The sequence below is a fragment of the Lissotriton vulgaris genome, unplaced genomic scaffold, assembly GCF_964263255.1.
Source record: "Lissotriton vulgaris unplaced genomic scaffold, aLisVul1.2 SCAFFOLD_992, whole genome shotgun sequence".
Classification (NCBI taxonomy): Eukaryota; Metazoa; Chordata; class Amphibia; order Caudata; family Salamandridae; genus Lissotriton; species Lissotriton vulgaris.
This window is the reverse complement of record NW_028244637.1, coordinates 131,227-144,264: the sequence shown is the minus strand read 5'-3', so window position 1 is coordinate 144,264 and position 13,038 is coordinate 131,227. Positions and strand designations below refer to the sequence as shown.

Here is a 13,038-nt window from a genome sequence, read left to right as displayed (position 1 = left end):
GATGCAGAAAAAGCTTTTGATTTGGTGGTATGGGACACTCTTTTCTTTATTTTATCAAAGTTTGCCATCTCTCAACCCATCATCAATTTGATAAAGAATTTATATGTTGGTGCTAGAGCAAACATAATTATTAATAAATCATTAGCAGGCCTAATTTCAGTACAACGTGGCACTAGGCAAGGCTGCCCTTTATCACCTATTCTTTTCGCTTTCTTTATCGAACCATTAACTATTGCTATCAGGAATTGTTTTCAGATTAAATCTCCAGTTACCTCCATGGCCAAAATCAAACTCTACGCAGATGATATCATGTTACTTATTAAACCGGATTTGGAATCACAGACCCATATTTTTCAAATTTTTGAAGAGTTCGAATCCTTAGGAGGTTACCGGATTAATAAAAAAAAGACAGAAATATTGGTTTGTGGGGGTGCAGACCCAGTTCTTCACAAAGACTTACAAGGTTGTATTATTCAAAACCGAAAAGATATCTGGGAATTTGGTTCTCTTCCAATATCTTGGATTTATATACACTCAATTTCATACCATTAATAAAAAAAGTTCAATCTATGTTTGCTCGATGGGACCCTTTGCCTTTGATTATTCTTGGCCGCATCAATTTAATTAAAATGTCAATCCTTCCTCTTTTTAATTTTTTGTTCGCTTCAATTCCAGTCTATTTGCCAGGTACTTTTTTCTCCAAAATAGAATCTAGGTTTTCCAAATTTATTTGGGCAAAATAAACACCCAGACTAGATATACGGACATTAACTGCAGAAACTGATTATGGAGGTCTTTCCTTTCCAAATTTGAAAGATTATTACTTTGCTTATTTTGCACAGTATCTAGAGAGATTTAAAAACAGGAATGCAGCTACTAGTTGTTTTATAAATTTTTTCTTTGATCTGATATGTTCAGAAATTCAAATTCCATCCCCCTTGTTCGTTCTGAAATCTCCCAAATTTGTGCGGTATAAAATCCTAAATTGGTTTTTTAAACGACGTAATGCAATGATTAAGAGATATTCACTTCCACCCTTTCATTTACTAACTCCTTTAATTGGAGTGTTTTCCTTTTTAAAGATCAAAATCGATCCCATTGTTATAGAAAATTGGGACCGGGCCGGGTTCAGAACATTAGCAGACTTTTTGGTCAGCGGGACTTGGCTATCTGTTAACGAGATGTCAGGTCAAATTGTTGGCAATTTTTTGCTAATGGGCTCCTATTCTAATTTAATTTATCCTATGTTGGCACAATTAGATCCCGGTATCATTTCGAATTATACTTCTACTCTTGTTTTAGATCTGTTTGTTAATAATTCGGAGAAGAAACCCGGAGCATGGAAACAGTGTCTAATTCAAAGTCGGGAGGTAGAGTTGACTGCTAAAGCAATCCGTAAATGGTACACTCAGGAAAATTTAATTTTGTCACCGGAAATATGGAAAACTATTAATCAGTTTAATTTCTGTGTACTACGTGGTGCCAATTGGCGCCGGATGTTGTATTTTAGCAAGTGGCTATTATATCGTACACCAGTAATAATTGCTAAAATGTATAATAATGCATCTGCTTTCTGTTTCAGACAATGTAATTGCGAACAAGCCAATTGGTCACACATTATGGTATTTTGTCCCAAAATTAAGCATTTCTGGGAAGAAATTATTGGTTTTTTAAAAACTTGTTGTATGTTATCAGTCCCATGCAATGCAACAATGTTATTATTTGGTTATGATCCTGATTGTACATTTTCAAGTCACCTGGGAAAATTGATATATATTATAATGGCTGTGGCTAGATCTTTATTATTGCAGAATTGGCTTTCAACCTATATCCCGACGCTACAGGAATGGCTGGAAAAAATGAAAAGGGTTAGGAAAAGCGAACTGTTATATGCTCAAAGAGTTGGGGGCATTAGAAAATTCGATCAAATCTGGGGATGTTATTTTGAGTAAATTGGTGTGACGTTTTGTTAAGTTGAAATCAAATGTAAATATTTATTTTGCTGCGATTTTCAGTATTCCTCGATCTATGCTGCATAAAACCTGAACACAACTTCAATAAAAAGAATTTAAAAAAAAAAAAAGAGGGAGAAGAGACCTAGGGGATGCGGAAATAGTTGGAGATGTATTTGGCGCTGCATTTCCTCTTTTAGGACTGATCCTCAATGATGTCAAAATTAGGAGACTGGCAACAGTCGTAGACAGATTGTCTGCCAGTACTGCTAGATCCTTAATGCTGGTGGAAGGAGAGATGCAGTCGATAAGGGCCATGGTGCTTCAGAACCGTCTTGCGTTAGACGTTCTGCTAGCCAAAGAGGGCGGAGTCTGTAAGGCTTTGAAGGTCCAGGAATGTTGCACTTACATTCCAGACAATTCAAAACCCCTTCAGAAAGTCATTATGAACATAACTAACATTCACAAAGAGATCGAAGACCTAACTAAGGTGAATGTTTGGGAAAAAGTGGGTCATGGAATGGGTGAAGTTGGAGGTTGGTTCGCCAGCATAGGGAAGAGCTTTGTATGGTACATACTGAAGCCTATCATCATAATAGTGATCTGTGTGATCATGTTGTGGGAATTGGTGAGGTTGTACCAATGGTACAGATCAAATAGGTTGGAGAGATCCAGGAGAGAACAGGAACGGAGATTAGCTGCAATGCAAGACAATCAGTACAAGAGTCTGAGGGCTCTAGAAATGCTGAAACGAGGGGGGATTGCAACTAGTTCAGTTTAAATTTTGATGATGACCCCGAGAGGTCATCAAAGGGGGAACTGAGAGAGCGCAAACTGAACAAAACGCATAAGTGCACCATAAGTGCAAGTCTGTCGCACAAACCATAATAGAAGTGCTTGCAAGTGTTGAAAATACATTCACCTATGCTTAGACTTGTGTAGTTAACATAGAAATTATATAGAAGTGGGACTGACGCAGAAATGTGTGGAAAATATATATTCTTATTAAACGTGACTAATCAGGATCCATGTTATGTAGCTGCTAATGTAGGACTGTCATGCTGCAAAGCATAGAAGGGAACAGGCCTCATGGCCAGGGCAGAGAGGATTGGGAATGTACACTTATACATTACATGGATTGCACTAATGTTATAGTAATTCTGTTTATTCGTTAGATTTATATTCCATAGAAGTGTTTCTCATAATCAAAGAATAAAGTGTTAACATGTTATTTTAATTCACGAAAGGATTTGAAGAGAATAAAACCTCTGCGAGAATGGTTGTAGGCCTGAAGAGATAAAAAGGTTTCTGATTTGCACGTGCTGGTACAGGCCGAGTTGTGTCGTGAAATGTTGCAAACTTCTGTTACAAGTCTATGAGAATTGGGATCCAAGTTGCGGATGTCTGTCTGCAGGTGCGAGGGGGGTTCCAATTAAAGTTAGATGAATAGTGCTCTGTTCGAAGAGACTGGTACAGACATGGAGGAGGGTTCAGGAATGTTTCGGGGGTATCAGCGTGCTGGAGAAGAAGCCTGAGAAGCAAGGTCAACTCTAAACACGAGGCCCAAAGGAAGATCATCATGGAAAAAGCCAGAACCGACACCACGTGAGGGACGTCTCTTGAGGGGCGTATCAGCTGTAATTGTGATTTTGTATTAGGGACAGCACCCCTGGGTGGAGTTAGAGCAGATGCCTGAGGACCTTTCAGAGAGCGGATGGGTAGGCAGAGAGGGGTCATGACTGGAGATCATAGGTTTTCACCTAAGACTAAGAGTAGGTGAACTTCTTAGGAAGTCACTCACAGCTGACACCTTTGATAGGTTGAGATTTTGTTAAGTAGGGATACTATCCAGTACAGAGTAGGGACAGCCTAACCTGATTCCTTCCTTCCTTTGTAAATGACGGATAGATTACAATTCGTGTCTATTCTTGCAACCCTGGTGATTCTGGAATTAATTTTGGTGTTCTTCTTTGGTCGCCTAAGAGCTTTTAGAGCACACATGTATGTAATAGTGCCTCCATATCTTTTGAATCTCGTTTTGAGATGCCTGTATTTGCAGTTATCATTGACTCTATAATAAATCTTTGAAACTTAGAAGTAGTATGTGGTTTTTCAGAGTCAAACCCATTATTAGTCAAACTAACCTGATATTGGATGCACTTTCTTTCCTCAATGACAGGCAATAAAGATTCAGTCGACCTGAACGGGGTTTAGATCTGTAGTGGTAAACAAGAGATCAAAAATCCCGCCCTCCCACAGTCGATGAAAAGACATCAGAACTCGACTATTATAAATTTTTACAGTCAAGTTCGAACGTCACAATGCCTGCAGCAAGAGCCACCCTTGAACCCACCAGGTAGTTCGCTCCCCCACCACACAGCCGGGGTGAAGACGGCTGGAATGCCAGAAACCGGTCCTCAGAAGCTTGTTTCCGGTCCAGGGAAGGCATGGCTTGGCAGTTCAGGCTGGACTGTTGCCATGAGGCACAGGGTCAGACTGATTTGCATATAGCCATGTCTGAACTGGGGAGGCAGAGTGGGCTAAAGAACGGTGATGGATTAAACCCAGATCTTTTGACTGGGTGTGAGTGTTTGATTGGTTCAGATGCTCCGCCCTTTACCACCCCCTTTTGTACCGCTTTTGGCCACCATAAGTGTGGCAGGGTAGGCTCAGACGTGAGTCTCTTGCTCACTTTGCCACTGGATTCAAGCAAGCCGGGCTGAAGACGGCTGGAATGCCAGAAACCGGTCCTCTGAAGCTTGTTTCTGGTCCAGGGAAGGTATGGCTTGGCAGTTCGGGCTGGACTGTTCCCATGAGGCACAGGGTCAGACTGATTTGCATATAGCCATGTCTGAACTGGGGTGGCCGAGTGGGCTAAAGAACGGTGATGGATTAAACCCAGATCTTTTGACTGGGTGTGAGTGTTTGATTGGTTCAGATGCTCCGTCCTTTACCACCCCCTTTTGTACCGCCACAATGCGAGCACACTGCACCCCGTCAACCCTGGGAGGACCCACATCAGCATCAAGGCCTCACGGAAATGAACACATGGTCCCTTCACCTGCCGGAACTGCAGCTACACAAGCCTCAGAGCCGCGAAACCGACCACCAAGAAAAACCTCAACCGCCTCGGATGCATCCTACTGAACACCCGCTCTGCACGCAAGTACGCCGCTGAGTTTTGGGACCAGCTCGACACATCATCCCCTGACATCGCCTTCCTGACAGAGACCTGGATGAACAACTCCTCTGCGCCCGACATCGCCATAGCCATCCCAGATGGCTGCAAGAACAACCGCAGAGACTGCACCAATGGAGTCAGAGGAGGAATCGCCATCATCCACAGGAACAGGGTCTCGACCAACACCAACAACACTCTCAGCACCGCCGAACACATGCACTTCCAGATCCACACAGACCCCAACACTACCCTCAGAGGTACCCTCATCTACAGACCCCATGGACCCCGACCCCAATTCAGCGACTCCATCGCCGACTTCATCAGCATGCAAGCCCTGACCTCCACCGACTACATCCTCCTCAGAGACCTGAACTTTCACCTTGAGAACAACAACGACAGCAAATCCACCACCCTGATTGACAACCTCGCCATCCTCGGACTGAGGCAGCTTGTCACAACCCCTACCCATTCCGCCGGCCACGCGCTCGACCCAGTCTTCTCCTCAAGCTCCCACGTTTCCTTCAGCCACACCACGAACTCCTCTGGACCGACCGTCGCTGCATCCACTTCCCCTTCCAGAAACCCACCACACACCACTGCACCCAACAGATCCCCCGCCGCTGCTGGAATAAAATCACAGAAGACCAACTACATGCAAACGTCAGTCTCCGCCCACCCACCGACACCTCCAACATCAACGACGCCGCCTGCGACTTCAGAAGCTGGATCAACGACTGCGCCAACACCCTCGCCCTGCTGAAGAAACCCACCCACAGAGACACCAGCAAGAGAGCTAGCTGGTTCACCCCAGAACTCCCAGCCTCCAAGCAAACCTGCCAGAAACTAGAGAAGAAACGGCACAATGAAAAGACACTTGACAGCCTCGCAGCCTGCAAAGACGCCATCCGCAAACATCATCACCTCATCAGGTCTGCCAAAAAGACCTCCTTTAAAGACCACCTCAACAACAACACACACAACAGCAAGAATCTCTATAACATCGTAAAGGAACTCTCCAACCCCAGCTCCAACACCTACAACATCCCCCGTTGCAAGCCCTGTGCGACTCCCTAGCCACCTTCCACCATCGTAAGATCGCTGACATCCATGACAACTTCAACGCCCAGACATGCCCCAACAGACATCGACACTCCAAACACCCTGCACACCATCGACCACGACCCCCTGCCAGCCTGGGCCAACGTGAACATAGATGACACCATCAAGACCATGAGCACAATCGACTCCGGCTCCTGATCAGACCCACTCCCGCACCACATATTCAACAAAGCCAGCATCTCCATCGCACCCCACCCACGCAACGTCATTAATCTCTCCTTCGAGACTGCGACCATCCCAGAGAACTTGAAACACGCTGAGATCAACGCCCTACTCAAGAAACCCAAGGCGGACTCGAGAGACCTCAAGAACTTCCAGCCCATCTCCCTGCTTCTGTTCCCAGCCAAGGTCATCGAGAAGATCGTCAACAGGCAGCTAACACAATACCTCAAAGAAAACAGCATCCTGGACACATCCCAGCCAGGGCTCCGCAGCAACCACAGCACCATGACTGCCCTCATCGTCACCACCAACGACATCAGGACCCTGCTGGACAAAGGTGAGACCGGGGCCCTCATCCTCCTGGACCTCTCCGCCGCCTTCGACACCGTCTGCCACTGCACACTACACACACGCCTCCACGACGCAGGGACCTGAGACAAGACCCTAGAATGGACCACTTCCTTCCTCTCCGGCAGAACCCAGAGCGTCCGCCTCCCCCATTCTGATCCGAAGCCTCCAAGGTCATCTGCAGCGTACCCCAGGGATCATCCCTTAACCCGATACTGTTCAACATCTACATGGCTCCACTTGCACAAGTCGCCCAACAGTACGACTTCAACATAATCTCCTACGCCGATGACACGCAACTGATCCTCTCCCTCACTAAGGACCCCCTTAACACCAAATCAACCTCCACGAAGGAATGAAGGGCGTTGCCGATTGGATAAAGATCAGCCGACCGAAGCTGAACACGGACAAGACGGAGGTCCTCATCCTATGCTCCAACCCTTCAGCCTGGGATGACTCCTAATGGCCTACCCACCGACCACGCCCATAACCTGGGAGTCATCCTCAACTCAACACTCTCCATGACCAAGCAAGTCAACGCAGTCTCCTCCTCCTGCTTCAACACCCTCTGCATGCTCCACAAGATCTACAGATGGATCCTGACAGATACAAGAAGAACAGTCACCCAGGCTGTCGTCAGTAGCAGACTCGATTATGGAAATGCCCTGTACGCGAGAGCCCGGCCAAACTCATCAAACGACTGCAACACATTCAAAACGCCTCTGCACGCCTGATCCTCGATGTACCACGCCTCATCCACATCACCCCCCACCTGAGAATCCTGCATTGGCTCCCCGGCAACAAGAGGAATCCCTTCAAGCTCCTCATCCACGCACAAAAGGCACTCCACAAGAACGGCCTAGCCTACCTCAACAGACGACTCTTCTTCTACATCTTCAACCGCCAGCTCCGTTCCGCCGACCCCGCCCTCGCATTCCAATACCAACCACCGGCGGCAGACCCTTCCCCCACCTCACCGCCAAGACCTGGAACACCCTCCCACTGAGCCTATGACAGCCCCAAGACCTGCTGACCTTCAGGAGGCTACTCAAGACCTGGCTGTCCTACCAGTAGCACCCCCCCTTTTTTCCCCCAGCGCCTTGAGACCCTCACGGGTAAGTAGAGGGTTCTACAAATTCTTGATTGATTAATTGTTTGAGCCACCAGGCATGGTGGAAGGCAGGTCAGATCACCGAGCATAATTGAAGCAGCTGTCTGAAAGCAATAAAAAGTTATGCCACTTTTCGTGGTTCTGCTTTTTTTTAGCTTACAATGACAAACAGGGAGAACATGTTGTCAAAGATCTCTTTACCTGCTCCGTGCCACAGGCACATGATAAGTTATGTTATGTTATTGATTGCAGATTTGCAGATTTGTAGAGAAAACTATCACTGGGAGGGTATCCTGACGTTCAGCAGGTGTGAGTTTATCCAGGACCTAGAACCTGACTACTTGAAAAGCCAGGTCTTCAGCTTCTTGCAGAACTCAAGAAGCAAGGAGGAGCGGCAGGTCGTTACATACTTGAGGAGCAATGTAGGAGATGGCTCGGTGACGGGATTTGGTTTTCCATATATGTGAAATGTGTGCTCGTAGGAATTTGGATGAGTGAAGGTATCTGGAAGGTTTGTGAAAACTGATGCAATTGTTGAGGTATGCTGGGACAGTGTTATGTAGTGCCTTTAAAGTGTAGGTGAGGTGTTTAAATTGTGCTTGTTTGTGTATGGTGAGTCAGTGGATCTCCTTCAGTTGTGGTGTGATGTGAGTGGGCCATGGGAGGTTGAGAGTGATTCTTGGTGCTACATTCTGAATGGTCTGAAGACTTCTTGTGAGTTATTGTTGATCCTGGAATAGAGGGTATTCTAATAGCTTGTGACAAGTGTGTGTGTTATTGTGTTCTGGGTGCTAATTGGGAGCCATTTGAGAATCTTTCTCAGCATCTTCATGGTATGGAAGGCAGTGATGGCACTGACTTGGGTAGTCATGTTGAGTTTGCTGTCAATGATGATACAGAGTTCATGGCGTGGGTGGTTGGGGAGGGAGCGGGTGCCGGTCCTGGCTCTGTTGGCTACCAAGTAAAGTGCTGAAGTGAAGTGCTCTTCCTGAAGATCAAGATCTCAGTCTTGTTAGTGTTCAGCTTCAGATAGTTGATATTCATCAAGTAGGCAAATTCAGTCATGCAGGTATTGAACTTGATCCGGGTACTGGGCTTCTTGTCCAAGAAGGAGAGAATGACCTGTAGGCATAGGAGGGGGTGTTGATATTGTGAGAATGGATCATGCTGGCTAGAGGAATGACGTGTGCACTGAAGAGAGTCAGTCAAACGGATGATCATTGCGGAAGAGATGGGATCACGGGCATCTGAGGTGCATGGTGCCTGGCTGATTGAGTGGGTCCTTCCAATCAGGAAGCAGCAGATCCATCAGAGTCTTGGAATCCGTGTTGCGTAGGTATTGGATGAAGATGGATACTGTGTTAAACATTGCAGAGAGGTCCAGGAGGGCGAGAGCCACTGTGTCTTCTCTGTTCAGTCATGCGGTTGTCATCCATGTCAGTAATGAAGGCAGTTTCCATGCTGTGGTTGTGTCTGAAACCAGATTGAGTGGTGTTAAGGAGCTGGCATTTGTTAACAATTTTTTTAAGACCTTGACTGGAAATAGTAGAGGGGAGATTGGTTTGTATTTGGTGAGCGTTGAAGGGTCTGAAAATGGGTTCTTCAGCAGTGTGAGGACAGTTGCGTGTTTCCAAGCTTCTGAGAAGGGCGCGAAAGAGGTGGAGGTGTTCAGGTAATCAGGTGGGTGTGAACACATTGCTGATGGCTTACAGTCCTCTGGAATAGACATGCTGGAGACAGGGTTCCAATGAGACCTCTGAGTGGATTGACCTCATGGTGGTGATGGTTATTTCTAGAATGATGATGGACCTTACAGTTATTGCAGAGATCCTGGAGGTGGATGCTAGTGAGGTGAAATCCATCACAAAGGTGAAACTCTGATTCTGTTTGTGCGGGCATCAATGCAGTCTGCCAGAGTTGTGCGTTTTGTTGTTCGGATCTTTTGATGCTAGTGTCTAAGGGCATTTGAAATCACAATTGATACATAGCATGCCAATTCACAATTGGAAAGGATCACCCCTTCCTAATTCAAATTTGGTATGCATTTCTGACTCACAAAATGGATTAGTACTGTGTAAAAAAACAAAATTACATTCGCAAATGTTGTGACTGGAAAATAGTTTCAGTTAGTTCTGATTATGCTGCGTAATTGTGTAATTCTGGGAAAGCCACAGTGAGCTTGTGACACAAAATTCCTGAAATTACACCTAATAAATGCCTACAAATCATGCAATGCATTTCACCAAGCAGTAAAAACATGACATACACAATTTGACTTCAACTATTGACTTTGACTTTAACTATTTCAAAAGAAATGTTAACATGTTAAAAATACAGAAACTTGTTTTTTTAAATAAAAACATACATCTTAAAACTGTATTATCATAGCCTAGTTTATTTTAGAAATGTTAAACAACTATTCTGAGGGTGGATCCACAGGTTCTGAAGTATCAATGGCTGTAATTCCTACCACAGTCTCTGGTACCACAATATTTTCAATAGCCTCATCCAAAGTTGTGGGTGGTGGCTGTGTGGATGGTCCCCCTTTACTTACAGCAGCTTCCTTCTTTCATATTCCATCGTATGTCTTTGTTCTGGAGTGAAAGTCATAGAGATTTTTAGAATTTAAGCTGTACGTCTTGTAACACCTACTGCATTAAAAAACTCCTGAATTATTCTGGTTCAGATCATTTTTTGTGGTTACCGGAACTGTTATTAAGACTTTACCAAACAGCTGATCATTGTTGACCACACATTCTTATACTAGAAATTACATCTCTTGGCCAGTGAATTTATACTTACTTTGGCATCCAGCCTTCTCTTGCTGACCTTCCTGGCTGATTGAGGTGGATAGTAGGTTCAGGACGTATCTCCTAGCAGCTCCTGCGCTTTTCATTGTTCTGAAAATATTATATTTCATGTTTTTGATGTCCTCACTCTGTCAGTGTGACATTCACAAAACTGTCATTAAGTCACATTCGCAAATTACGGTTCAGAAAATTTCACAGTCATACATCTGACCACATATTTGCATTTATGTTTTGGAGCAGTTTCATTGACATCTGACAGCCCAGAGAATTTAATATAATTCACTTCTCATTGCTCACAGGGCCGTTCATTATTGTGCTCCTGTAGATTTACCAAATAAATTTACCGTCCATTCCTGGTTTTGCAATTTGCATTTTTGGGGTGAGATTATGCTACATGTTCCCAAAGTTTGCTCTGCTTCATATTGCAAAAATCATTTTAGTATGCAGCAGTCAAAGAATAGAATTCACTTTCAGCTGAGCACCAGTCTCAGACTTCATTAGTTTAAAAAAAATAATGTCAAGTGCTTTCATGGTACAGTAATGCCCGGTTACTCACCGGTAATATTCATTACTCTGATCCCTGGTCTTCTTGTTCCATTCCTTAACAGTGAGCAGCATGCTGGATCCACTGAAACCCCATACTTAGCTGAGATGAAACACTTCCCCCAATATGGCGCCACCAAGTTGGTGTGCATAAAGGGGGAAGTGCAACACAAAGACACCCTTAGAGTACCAAAGAAACGCAGAGAAGAAAACCAAACACAAAACAATCAAATGAAAAGAAAAACAGGTAGGAAGGGAAGGGCTCAGGAATGGAAGGGGAAGCTTGCTCCCCGGCTGTGGGGGTTGGGTTGGAGCCGCCAAAGCTGGAGAGCGCACCTTGACCCTATTTTGTGCACCCTCTCTGGCACCATTAACCCCCCTGTAAAGCCCCCTGTAGACCGCATGGGTTGGAGGCGGATGGGCCCGCACCCCCTGGCGGTGGCCCAATTGGAGGGTCGCGATTTCGAGTACCTGATGAAAAAGTGCTCAGTTAGCATCTGACGGAACTCGTCTCAGGGCTCATGGACGTCAGCATGGACCCTCGCCAGCATGAACCCATCGCCAGCTGGAGATCTTTACGGAGGCGCCTGAGGTGACTGGGGTTGACAGTGGGGGCTTCTACTTGCGCTGCCTTGGCAAGAACGGCATCTTTGTTGACGGGGTCTTCCAGAGGAAGGTCGCCCCGCCACTGCAGCTTCCCTGATTGTGATCTTTCAGGTTTACCAGCACAAATATCAAGATAAAATTCACAGCTTAGTCCAGTGAAAAGAAAGAAAAACAAGAAGCCCCAGAGTCTCCAGTCAAACCCGTCCAGCCTCAGCTCCCCTAACGATCAACATTCCAGACAACATGGTACACCTCGTCAGCCCTCTTCCTTCTCCAACAGGAACCATCAGTTCTGCAAATTCCTGCCCGTCTAGCCCTTGTGGTGGAAGGTCTTCAGGTTACTAAATAGGTTGTGTAAACTCCCTCACCTAAATGTATTAGCTGACAATGTACAGTCAAAAAATGACAAGGAAGCTTCAGGTGGTGATAGTCTGAAGGATGATTCAAAGCCTCCATATTCCTATGCACAATGATATGTACAAGCCATTACAAGGGCACCCGAAAAACAGCTTACCTTAACCCCTTCGCTGCTAGGCATTTTCCCCCTATGCTAAGCCTTTTGTTGGCTATTTGGGGGAGTTCTCGCTTAGGCCCCTGTAACTTTTTGACAACATAAGGTATCCACGCCAAATTTGCGTACATTTCTTCCAACATCATAGAAAGTCTAAATTTACCCAGGGTTTGTGGATTCCGCTGGAGGGGACCTAGAAATTAAACAAAATACAGCTAAATTGAGTTTTTTTTCAAAAATGGGAAAAAACTGCTGCAAATGAAAGTGTCTGTTTTTTTCCCTAAAATGGTATCAAAAAACGGTTTGTGGGGCTATAATTACCATTTACCCAGCTTTCAGGGAAATACAAACTTTTGTCAGAAAACCAACATTTTTTACACAGTTTTGCCATTTTTCTGGGACATAGCCTATTTTCGCTACTTTGTGTGCTTTCATCCTCCTTCTGGTTAATGGTAGGAATGGGTATGAAAGCAATAATGGATCCTGGAAAAATATACATTTTTTTTAAAGTAAACACTATTTTAAATTCAGCAAGGTGTCATTTGTGTAGATCCTTTAAGGTTTCTTTATAGAAACTAACAGTTAAATATAGGAAAAATAGAAAACTAGTTGAACAAACAGCCTTTTGTGTCAACGTTTTCACCTGTAACTTCTTCTAATTATGACAGCTTTTTAAAAGCAATATATCATTACAT

General features: G+C 44.8%; 1 pseudogene; it reads left to right on the top strand.

Moving 5' to 3' along the window:
- The first annotated feature begins 9,222 nt into the window (after positions 1–9,222).
- LOC147667176 (forkhead box protein K2 pseudogene) lies at positions 9,223–12,386 on the top strand (annotated as a pseudogene).
- Positions 12,387–13,038: the final 652 nt, after the last annotated feature.